Here is a 13,054-nt window from a genome sequence, read left to right on the forward strand (position 1 = left end):
ACGCGCCGTGCATTCCGTTCGAAGCCAATCGCGAGAATTAAAGGCGGAATCGGTGCCATTGCTGACAGCAGCAAATCCTTTCAATTAAATATACGGCACCGAACGGCAAGAATCTGAGGGCGAACGGTTCTAGCGTCCGAAATTTCACAGGCCTTCATATATTGACTCTATACGGTACGTGGTGGTGCCGCGAAGCCGTCCGAATTATCGGGCGTCCGGAAAGTCGGTCGTTGACTTAAAATGGCATCTCCTCCAGCCGTCCACACGGCGTCAAAGACGATTCGTTACGATTATTCTCTGTTGCACGAGCCAGCATTACCACGGCTTTCGTTCCCTTTCGATAAAATTACAGCTAATTTTCTTTAGCAGAAGCACAAATTCCCGGAGTTTTCCTTGAGTATCTTCAGACTGTTCAAAATTCCTGAGAATTCCCGGTTTTCCTGGTTTTCCCGGTCGATAGACACCCTGGCTATACACTTCTAAAAACATTCAAATCAAGTCGCCAAGAAAAGAAAAGAAAAAAGAAACAAAACGACGACTACGCACCAAGGTAACGGCTAAAGTGCTCCATTGTTCGAGCGCGACGACAATTCCGCGGGGCAAATGTTGAGCAGAGAAGTGGAGATGAGGCGGAGGAGAGGAACAGCTAACGAGTGACCCAATTTGGAAGCTGCGCGATACAGACGCCAGCGCCAGGTGGCTGCTGGATAAACGGCAGGCACAAATTAGAGAATATTATATATATATATATATATATATATATATATATATATATATATATATATATATATATATATATATATATATATATATATATATATATATATATTAGTTATTTCTGCTGTGCGAAAAGGAGTAACCGTCACCATTACAGAATAACTACAGCAAATCACGCTGTCAGTGTTGGCGGTGTCGAAATCACGGTATCAATGTGTCAATGTCAAGGAAGGCCAGGACAACAGTCAATCATGTGCGTCTCCCCGCTAGATTATATAGAAGGCGGAAGGGCAGACAAATAAAAGGGCTGCAGCTTCAATCGTCACGTTTTGCGAGCTGTAAGAGAAGGCGACACGTTTATGTTCAAGGTAATTTTGGAGACACGAATACAGAATTTGACATGTGTTTGCGCTAACAACTGAAAGCTCATAGAACAGTTGCCTGCACAGCCAGGCAGAGGGCAGAGGCAGCAGGAGCAGTAAAATACTACAGGCGCCTACAACTGGCTCTTTGAAACAAACCCCAAAATACGTTCCTACATGCGTGCATAGCTTAAAAGAAAAGAAGAAAGAAAGAAGGGAGAAAAAAATCAAAGAGAGCGCTCGTTAAGTGTGGTTTCACTGCATTAATACACTTTATGCGGAGAAGCCCGCTTCTGCGAGTTCTTGCGTTTCACAGGCATCTCCGGAATCGGGACGTTGAATACTTGCACGCACTAAGAAGGTCTATAAATTCGTGAAGCGGCATGCTGTACGCGCACCGCAAGCTGCGCTCAGATGATGATGATGATCACAGAGTCTAGTGGCGGAACAGTGAGTGGAAAACATGGCGGATCGAAGACGTGCAAGATGGAGAGAGCACATATGGCCGCTCTGAAGGTTGTCGGAAATAAAAAGGCGAATATCTGACACATCGAAAGCGTCAAAGATAAATCAAGGACAGTCAGAAGCGAGTATAAAGTTATCGAATGCACTGGAAGGCAGCATTGGCGCAGAGCTGATGGGTTGTGAAAAAGCCCGTATCGCCAGCCGACTCTATAGCACACTAATGCATAGCAGCTAGGGATTTTAAGCCTCTAATGCACACACCCACCTCTCTCTCCCGACACCGCATCCGCAAACCTAACTATCTCCAACTTCTCCTACGCAGGTCTCCCGATCTCGGTGACCGCCTTTATGCGGCATTACCGCCGAACTTTCACTTAGAAAAGGCACGAGTACGCCGCTTCCTCAAGTACATTCACAGGAAGAGATCGAACACGTCACTCCTCCTCACATTTTTAAGGTCTTCACTCTTAGTCGATGCCAGGAAATATTCATAAGCAAAGTATTTGCCAGCACAGCCACTGTCCCTGACATAATTCTCAAATGGCAGACGTTGGGTGACCGGAAGAAAGGCATTGACACCTCTGCCCCCCGATTACGCACATTCTGCAATTCCGTACGCGAAGCCAACTTACAGCGTCTCATTTTACACTGTCCCACTTTCAATCATTATCGAGACGACAACAATATTTTTCTACATCGCCATATTGAAGCCTTACAGAACGACTTACGTACGTTAAACGTAAGCGCCTTTGCGGGACATTACGGTGCGCGTGTTTTCAAGACTTTAGTTTATCGTACGGGAACGCAAACGTAAGGAATACGTTATGAAACAGGGCGCCGCCTGGTGCCTCGTGCCAAAAGTGTCCGAAGCAAGTCAATCCATCAGCAACCACCTTGTTGTTGCTATGTGGACGCGTCTCATTGGGCCTACGGGGGCCGGAATCGCCGAACGACCTCAGAAATTGGACGCGCTATGCGCTCATAAACTAACGTTTAAGGTGAGCTTGGACAAAGTGAAAGCTCATTTCAATAGTTACTGATGATGAACGCGAGTGAGATCGTAGCCATCACGAGAATTCACGCTGAAGCAGGAGCCATGGGTGCCGCCACGTTCGACAACGCTATTTCATTGCGTCCGTAAACATTACGAACGTCAAACTCGTCAAATAACGTACGTTATCATAGTGCCCGTAAACAACAAAATCCCAATAACGTTCAGAGCATGCGCAGTGATGACAACGCTATTTCTTTAAGTACGTAACGCATTTACTTTTGGCTGCAAACGCTAAACTAAAACTGTGTGGTATATAAAACCCCGATCACCTAGTAACGTTAGCCCACTTCGGCGTCGCTAGCGGCCTGGCTCACGCGATTTAGTGAGTGTCTACCTCTCCTTCGTATCTCCCTCCTCCCCCTCCAACCTCCTTCAGACCTCCCTTTTCCGAACAAAATAAATGAATTCATTAATTCCCTACCTCTTGACGCTTTCTTATGCACACTACGTCCGCACCTGCCGTAATGTTCTTGCATGCATTGCGATTAGTTGTTGAATATTAGACGGCGTTTCGCATGACTCGGCAACCACACATGCGCGACATAGGCAAACTGAACAGCGTGTCGCAAAGTCACGAAGATGCGTCAGCGGTGCCGTCATTTTCAGTGGCAGTCACAAAAATGAAGCAATAAGCATTACAAGAATCCTGGGCGTAAGCTTCACTAAAAAATACCTAAAGGCATGTTTAAAGAAGATTTGCTACCGAATTGTCAAGTATTACCACTTAAAAGTTTGGGCTGCTGAGCGCGAGGTCGCGGGATCGAATCCCGGCCACGGCGGCCGTATTTCGATGGGGTCGAAATGCGAAAACACCAGTGTACATAGATTTAGGTGCACGTTAAAGAACACCAGGTTGTCGAAATTTCCGGAGTACTCCACTACGGCGTGCCTCATAATCAGAAAGTGGTTTTGGCACGTAAAACCCCATAATTTAATTTATGTTTTTACCACTGAAAGCGTCGAATAATGATAAGGAAGCGGGTTCCTAATATGTTTCTCGGCTCTCCAGAGCCACGCCCACTTTGTCTGAAAACGAAGTTAGTTCATCCTTAAGCACTACCTAAAGTCCACACTAGTTCGTGCCGCGGACTCTTCAATGACTTCCTCTGCGCGCATCGCTATCTACGAAGCACCGCAGATAGCATGTCGGCGATGTGAACACGTGGATCTACACTATGCTAAACACTCGTCCTAGTACCAGTTGCACGAACACAGTGACGTACCACTCCCGTTTTCGCACACCTCTCATTTTCTCCGTGCATAGCCGTTCCGGCTGGCGCAGTCACCCAATATCGTCGCATTTAAGGGATCAACTTTTCCCTTTTGATGGTCTCATCACGTTTCGAGTCCCCAAGGAAGTCGCCGAGTTCTGTCGCACTTCCAGTAATTTATTTTCGCGAGAAAAAGGCTGATCGTGTTTCCGCGAAGCTGCCGGATTATCCTCCAGCCGAACAACCCCTCCCCCTCCCCCCAAAATGTCCGCCCTTGCTCGCAAGGGCACCCCGATTCGTTATGTTCGAACTTCATCTGCGCGTTTACTTGGTTAATCCTATGCTCTCTCTCTCTCTCTCTCTCTCTCTCTCTCTCTCTCTCTCTCTCTCTCTCTCTATGCGCGTTAGAGCTCGCGTTCCCGCGCGTGCTATATTATCGATCGTTTTTCTGTCGCATGCACGCAAGTGTATTTAGTAACGGCCACGAATAAACCAAACAGGAGAAGAAAAGTAAAACAACGTTTCTTGATGACGTGACGGTGGGATGAAATCGATAACCTCAAAAATAATAACATCCAGCAGCGCGTTGAGCGCATCTGTGCAAGATCGCACGCCTTCCATGTAGAAGCAAGGTCAGATGAATAACATAATATTTGGAGGCGTTCATTTAGGTTAAATACGTTCAGGGGGAGCGTTACAAAAGTCTCAAATAAGACTACTCGGGCAATCTCCGGTATCAGTGAGGTAGGTTTAGAGGTGAAGTGGCAGACAAGCGCTGAACGGGAGAAACCACGATCGCGCAGGCTGTTAAGGTACTAAACCAATCTATGAAAACACTTTTTTTTCTTTTCAGTTTTTCTCAGTCATTATCTCATGGTGAACCATGACTTATCGGAAGGTAGCATTTCTTCCTGATCAAGCTCTTTCGATCGCCGTCATCGCCATCGCTGTTGTTGTTGTTCAATGGAAATCACACCCATCCAAACAAGGAGGGGGCTAACAGGGTTTGCTGTGAAAGCAACATGAAAAGAGTTCACCTTCCGCTAGCGAACTTGACAGTAAGGACCACCAACATATAACAAAACATCTCATGTCAATTCAATAGCGAAAATGCATAGTTATGGCGGAGGCGAAGGAAAAGGAAAACAAGAACTTCATTATTATTGTGAAAAATAAATGTTGATTTGGCGCGTCAACCTCCATTACCAGGACGCAATTCTGCAAAAAAAATTTTAAAGAACACTTTCTTCATCACACGACCCATGCAACTTTCAAAAGTTGTGCCGCGCCCTACTGCACTTTCTTTCTTCGTTTCTTTGTTTTTTGACAAGAACGTTCTCCTCAGCTTAATAAGACGTACTGTAAAAGCTCGTTAAATGAAAGGTGACGGGAGAGGCAGAATGACTTCGTTATACATACTGTTTCGTTTATTCCCCCCCCCCCCCCATTTCATGTACTGCACTACACTCTTAAGTAAAATTACACCCTTTTGCCACACAACAATAATCGTCATCTGTCTTGCCCGCATTTCTTTTCTTTTACGCTGCGAGCCCGGTACTTCCCAGTAACGAACGGCATGCGCGTTATGAGCATGACATAGCATCGCCGACAGGAAAGTAGCGGGCGCGGCGTTTTCAAGAAAGGAAGCGCAAGCAAGGCAGATGAAGATTATTGTTGTGTGGCAGATACACACCCCAAAGGGTGTACATTTGCTTAAGAGTGTGTGAATATTTATGGGGATTTCAATAGGAATTTCACCCACTTCGTTACATCCGTTTCGTCATGACGAGGCTTGATTTCAGTCATATATGAAATGCAGTGCGCACAAATGACGAGAGACAGGATGAAATAACACATGTGCAGCGCTTGAGTCCATCTATCACTGCTTTCTTCCTCTCATCTCTTTCCGGTTTGTTTCTTCCTGTGCATGAGACGCTACTAATAGTCAAGCAAACAATGCAATAACACAGAAATTAATCAAACGTTAACGCGTGAGGAGGCAAACGGGATTTCAAGAATGGTTGGCTATATATATATATATATATATATATATATATATATATATATATATATATATATATATATATTCTCTCTTTAGTTCCGTACAATGCTGAACAAGTACGGAAATACCTCGCCATATCTTCTGCAAGCCTATTCGAAGCCAACTGACACAATAGTAAATCGAACAAAAACAGCAAAACACGTTGACCTGACTGCGGGAATCTGTCTTGCAGTTACGTAAAGTTTTATACAGTATCAATATCTTACGCGCGTGACTATGGCCCGCAGTTGACTCCGTAAGCGCAAACAAGTATCCAATTTTATTTTCTCCATCTCTCTCCCACTCTCTTCGGTCACTGTCGTCCGCACATTTTTCAATATCGCCACATGGCAACTCTTCCGACTCGCCGTTTTTATATAAGAGCGCGGTTTACTTGACACATCTGTGAACAGACGTTCGCGATCGTCGCATGTGCCGGCGTTTCATACGAATGCAGAAAGAGGCTTAGATGCGCGTATTCTGCGCGTCAAGGGCTCCGTTTACGAAATAACGCGTTGTCAATATCGCTGACGGCGTCTTTCGAGAAAAATAATGAATTCTGTCACCACCGCGTGGTGGGGTTCGATGAACAAGAAATAAAGAAAACAGTGAATGTCGCGTTTTCGCAAAACATGCCGAAATTTATCACAAAAGAAAGAAAGAAAGAAAGAAAGAAAGAAAGAAAGAAAGAAAGAAAGAAAGAAAGAAAAAAATACCAGTAAAGTAAGTCTAAAAACGCGGGTGAATATGCAGATCACACAATATTGCTCAGAATAACTAAATTACTAAGTTTTAATAATTTACCAGTAAATTACTAATGACTAAATTACAAAATTACTAAGAGCATCGCACGCGTAATGCGAACACGTGGAATCGTTCCCCACCTACGGCAAGTTGTTTTTTCATCCACTTTCATTGCCATTAATTTATCATTTCTTTCATTCAATTAGTAAGTAGAAGTAACTGCCCTTATTCTGTCCTTGGTGTCTTTGTTTGTTGGCTTCTCATGATATGATTAATAAAAATCGGGCCCCTCGGTAAATCCCCTTTCTTCTCGAAAATCACTAAGAGAAACATGACACCTTTGTCAAAGTACGTTTTTTAGTGACCTAAACTTCGTAATTTTTGTTAATCAGCCTTTCGAAAAAATAAAAGTTCGGCAGCACGTTGCACTCCTGTAACACGTAAAGGCGAAAGCCGTGCTGCGCACTTGGTGATGCGCTGTCTGAGATTGCCGCGCTGCTGCTTTCGCAGCTCGGCTTCTTCGGCTCGTTTTCAACGCTCAGCTGCGGCTTCGCTCACTCATATAGCGGGGTGAGACTCGCACCGATGACGTTTCTCTTCGCGGATATTAACCACGTCACCCATATCTTCAATGATTGCTGGCGCAAGGGCATGCTTCCCCAAGCATGGCGATACGCCGACATCACAATGATCCCCAAACCGGGCCAGCCTGTTAAGGTTGAAAACTTACGACCCATCTCCCTAACATCCTGCATCGGTAAGCTCATGGAGCATGTACCCTTGCGGCGTCTGCAGACCTTCCTCGAAGAAAGATCATTCTTTTCTAACTCACAATTCGGATATCGGGCTCATCTTTCTGCCAAAGATGTGCTTTTACAATTGCGGGAGGAAGTCATAGGACCTCCGTCGTCCGCCTAAACGAGAGCACTCATCGCCTTAGACCTAAAAGGGGCATTCGATAATTTTGAACATGACCTCATCCTTCGCAATGTTGCACATTCACACTGTGGAATTCGTATGTACAACTATATCCGCGCATTTCTTCAAGATCGCACAGCCACCGTAGGAATGGGACCGCAATCGATCGGGTACGATTCGCCTTGTAGGACGTGGGACACCCCAGGGCTCAGTTCTGTCCCCTACTCTATTCAATATCGCGCTCGCAGGGCTCCCCCGGCTACTCGACCAGATCCCTGATGTCGCCAACGCTATTTATGCGGACGACATTACTATCTGGTCGACACGGGGTTCCGACGGAGCCATCGAGGACCGACTACAGCAAGCAGTCGATACAGTTTCCGAGTACGCGCGAAAATGCGGCTTAAGATGTGCTCCGGAAAAGTCGGAGCTCATAATCATTCGCCCCCGGAGCCGTTCCTCTACTCCCCCTATCACTGTGCACGTGGATGGCACACCGATACCACAGGTTAATCGAGCTCATATCCTCGGCCTACACGTCCAAGCGGATGGCAGGTCAAACTACACTGTTTCCCTTCTATCCAGACAGATTGAGCAAATTCTGGCCATGATCCGGAGGGTCTCCAACAGGCGCTCGGGCCTTCGAGAAGAGGACCTGCTACGCTTGGTGGAGGCATGCGTGATCAGCCGCCTCACATACCACCTCCCATTTCAGTGGTTGACCCAAGCGCAACAACTTCGCATAGACGCAATGATTCGCAAAGCGACGAAGCTGGCCCATGGCCGCCCGAATTATACTTCCACACGCCGTCTCCTTTACTTAGGGACACATAACACACTAGGCGAGCTGCTAGAGGCACATTGGGTCAGCCATCGCCAGCGCCTCCTACTCACTCCTACTGGCCGCCATCTTCTCACACGGCTAGGATACTGTGTCCCACCCCTTGAGTCTGAAACCCGTCCAACGATCTTGTGGTCAGCGATACGCCAAGCACTAAGTATTTATCAATTGCCACGTAATATGCACCCCGAGCATGACAAAGGGCGGCGCAAAGCCCGTGTACGATACATTGGCTGCATGCTTGCAAACATCCCGGAAACACATACTTTATACACGGACACATCACGCACTCAAGAGGGCTATACCTCGGTAGTTTTGGATGGCACCGAATCCCTGAGAGACTCTGCTGCAATGCGCGGAACAAATGCCGCTTACGGAGAAATTCTCGGTGTTACTCTTGCAATTCGATACGCCGTCCATGTTCCTGAGGAAGTGTATATAATGACGGACTCGCAACAGGCATGCCGGGCGTTCCTATCAGGACATGGCATCCCGAAAGCGGCGCACCAAATTCTCAAACAGTTCCGCAAAATACACCAACCACACCTCCCTGCATCCACTTACTCTGGACCCCTGGTCATACCTCGCTGTCGGGTAACGAACGCGCACATGCGGTTGCCCGAGAAATTTCCCTCCGGGCGACTCGGCGTGGTGAGGCGAATAGTTCAGAGTTGGGGGATCCCTTGCTCCGTTACAAAGACATACTCCGTCATTGACGTAGTAGTTCTGCGGAAACCCGCAAGGTAGAGAGAAGTAATGAATAAAGGGAAAATCAGACATCCACCCGTTCGTAGCAATTGCTACAAAGGAAACCCGTCATTATACACGCATTCGTCGCACCCACACCGCACCACCGCCGTCCTTCTCGCGGGAGGAAGCAGTGGCATTACACCAGTTACAAACCGCAACTTTTCCAAATCATGTCTCTCTCAATAAATTCTACCCACACTGTTATGCAGATCGTTGCCCTGGCTGTGGCAGCTCGCCCACAATCTTCCACGTCACGATTGAGTGCACTGCAAACCTGTTTCCTCCCTGGCCAACTCTCCTTCACCCCCTACGCAACAAAGAGCTGTGGGACGATGCCCTCCGCGACGGACCTCCCGAGGTCCTCCGAGCGGTGACACAACGGGCTCGAAACATCGCCGGAATCATCTTAGGGACCCTGGACTGTGGGTTCCTCCCACACTGCTCTCGCCATTCAAATATTATTAATAAAGATGTTTTCCTCTCTCTCTCTCTCTTCGACTTTACGTTGCATCCGCTCAGCCGGAGATTGAAACGTATGCTGTTCTGCGTGTTGCGTGGGTGGTTTCAATGAATGTGCGCACTGTTCGCTTCACTTCGCTGAGGACTGGTAGCCTCAGCCTTAAGGGATGATGATGATGATGATGATGATGATGATGATGATGATGATGATGCTGATGATGATCCTCTCATGGCTCGCACCCACAAAGGGTGATAGGCCAAGAATCGGGCGGCAGGAGGTAGCTAACGGAAATTCCTATTTGAAGATAATAAACGCGAAGTAAAAGAAATACTAAAAAGGAGATGATGCTATAACTAGACTAGTATGCGAACGAGCAGTCAGACTTAAAGGTGAATGTTAAAAGAGGGTACAATCAAGGAGAAATTAATGTTAATAAGGAACTTAGATAAACCAATTTAGGATAAATGAATGCAGATTTGATGTCTAGAATAAAGATACAATAATTAGGAAGGCAATCGTTTTGTTTCAGCTAAATAATCAAATACTGCGGAACAAACGTTTCTGTGATTATAGCCTAGTGTCGAGGCCACAAATTGTAGTAATACTTGTATACTTAACTCTAATGCAATTTTGCAGAGTGGAGCTTCGAGTTATACCTTTCTCTGGAGTGACTATCGTCTACATGATAATAAGTAGTGGTCTATTGATTCAATTTCCTTACAATTGTGGCATAAAGGGAACATGGTCAGACAAGCTCTAAGTAAATAAAAATTCAATTGCGGGATGCGACAGCGTACTCATGGTGTGTCTAACTTCTAATTGTCGACAAGGACGCCACTGTTTATTCCAGCAAAAGCCGAGACGCTGAAAGTCTGGAGATGGTATCAGCGATAATTTACTTACATCATTTTGCAAACAAAATTTTCTGTATCTCGATGCAGTGATGTAAGATCTATCGGGTAAAACAGGAATGAAAGGTCTATTTAAGGACGTTCCGGGTAATACATCTGCCATTTCATTTAAGTATAAACCGCGGTGGCCAGAAACTAACAGCAAATTATTTTTTTGTAAAGTTGTAGGGACTAAATGTTGAAACATACTTAAGAGCTGTATTCGCTGCCGTGAAAAGTGACACATATATCGACATACAATCTGTAACTACGACAGCTGACGATTGATTAGCGGGAAGTTTGCGCAGCGCTAGAACAATAGCCAATAATTCCGCTATGAAAGTAGGCGTGTAATCTGAAAGGTGTATAAAAAAGGACCAATAGAGAGAAGAAGCCTTCCCTGAGAGAGAGAGAGAGAGAGAGAGAGAGAGAGAAGCCTTCTCGTCAGACAGTGAAGCATCAATGGCTGTTATATTGATAATGCAAAAAAGAGGTGAGGCGTGCAGACAGGACACAAGAGTAGAGAAGCGGACAACACGAACGGCGTTCGTGTTGTCCACTTCTCTACTCTTGTGTCCTGTCTACACGCCTCACCTCTTTTTTGCATCATGAATCCTTACCAACTAGCTCAGCTTTCCGTCGTTTTAAGCTGTTATATTGCTTGTTTCCAGGTGAGAAAGATAATCTAGTAATTGGTCACTTAAACATTACTATTGCATTAGTTTAGCATTTGAGGAGAAAATATCGTCAAATGCTATCTGAAGACTTATCCTGGATTGACCTGTTCGTTAGATAGGTTAAATTTGTAGATTAAATGGTTTTAGCTGTGCGTGTAAAAATAGAATCTGAGGTGTGCGTAGTCGCGGCCAATGATTTAAAAAAATGAACTAGGTTCATTAATGAAAACACACATTGATTTTCTTTGAGGAGAATCGTAAATTTCTAGGTGTGATTGGACTGTGAGGATCCTGAAGCTACTTTTTGAACATGGTATTCGTGCTTCCATATAGAGAACGGTGTTTGCAACAAACTTAGAAAATCCAAGGCACAATCGCTAAGCTTCCCTTTCTAATAAAGCCAGAGGCTGCATTTTATAAGCTGGGCTGCCAGAAAACAAGAAACACCCAAATTTCACGATAGGTCAGACATACATTCTATATATCATAATTAATGTACGTCTTCCCAACCTATATCATCGGTTACTGATCTTACGCAACCATCCCACGGCACGAGTTGCCTTAGACGCGACTTTTTCAGTGTGTCTTTTCCAGTCTAGTGTCCCATCATACGTGATCCCAGATATTTAAGAGAATCCACATGGGGAATGAACTCTTGGCAATACATTAGTGAAATGTGAAGGGGACCATCTAAAGGAAAGAGAAAGGAAGTGCGCTTTTAGTGACGTTCGAAGACATATGTATGCTCTCTATCGAAGTTTCAAGAGCGCTTAAGTAATTTCGCAACGGTTAATAAAGTAAATGTAGAACATCATTCGATGCAAAAAAAAAGCGATGTCATCGGCATCGACGTATACGCGAATGTCCTGGAGCAAAGGGATGGAGCTTAAAGTTATATTAAATAAAACGGGAGATAAATTAGGAGATAATGAGACATCCACCCAATCGTAGCAATTGCTACAAAGGAAACCCTTGCGGTACCCCGCGTTTCCGCTTATACCTAGACGGTGAACATCCGCATTGAAAACAGTAGAATTATATTTCCCTTAAAGACTCTGAAACCCATGCCGTGATGTATTTCGGAAACCTGTAATTCTCTCTTTTATCAGTATACTATGCTCCACACAATCACAAGCTTTAGCTAGATCTAGGGTCACTATTGCTGAATATTCTCTTTGGCGAGGACTCTCTAAGTCTACGTGCGCACACCATATGGAGTACCCAGATCTAAAGCCGATTTGACTGCGGCTAAGTATTGAGTTTTCAGAAATATAGGTTCTAATTCGGCCATTCAAAATTCTTTCTATTAGTTTAACCAAGTTGGACGTTAGAGAAATTGGTCTAATATTATCTAAATTATACCCACCTCCCTGTTTTTTTTTTTTTTTTAAGTATCGAAATTACCTTACCAATTTTCCATTCTGAAGGTATCCAGGCATTTTTACAGAGTAATTTACGGAAGTCAAAATTTCTTGCGGGGATAATTCACACAGAATTTTTATCACGGCTGTGGTAACTCCATCTGGACCAGGCGCTGAAGAAGGCAGAGTGAACAACATCAGCAAGTTCTCGTAATATGACTTCCCTAAATTCCTCTAGCGGTAATGGTTTCAATAGGTAGGGTGGAACTTTTGAAGTGAATTTCTTTTCTAGTCCCATTTCAGTATTTTTCAATAATTCGGACAATTCACGTGGCGAAAGAACATAAGTGTTAATATTTGCTGGAATAGGAATCATCTTTCGAGAGCGTAAAAATCTAAAGACGGCTTTCTTGTTTTCAGATTTGAACAGATAAGGGAATTTATTCATATCATACTCATCTTTGGTGTTAGCTATCGTACGTTTGAAAGATGCAGCAATAAATTGGTAATCCCTCCAATTGTTTGGACATTAATTACAAAGAAGTTTCTTCCAGGCAGATTTT

The 13,054-nt window shown here is 44.8% G+C and overlaps 1 protein-coding gene across 1 annotated transcript in view; it reads right to left on the reverse strand.

Annotated features, from left to right (window-relative positions):
• Positions 1–13,054, reverse strand: part of LOC142578721 (rho guanine nucleotide exchange factor 17-like) — a 247,716-nt gene that overhangs the window by 68,862 nt on the left and 165,800 nt on the right. The window lies entirely within an intron of this gene.

This window comes from Dermacentor variabilis, chromosome 4 (assembly GCF_050947875.1).
Source record: "Dermacentor variabilis isolate Ectoservices chromosome 4, ASM5094787v1, whole genome shotgun sequence".
Classification (NCBI taxonomy): domain Eukaryota; kingdom Metazoa; phylum Arthropoda; class Arachnida; order Ixodida; family Ixodidae; genus Dermacentor; species Dermacentor variabilis.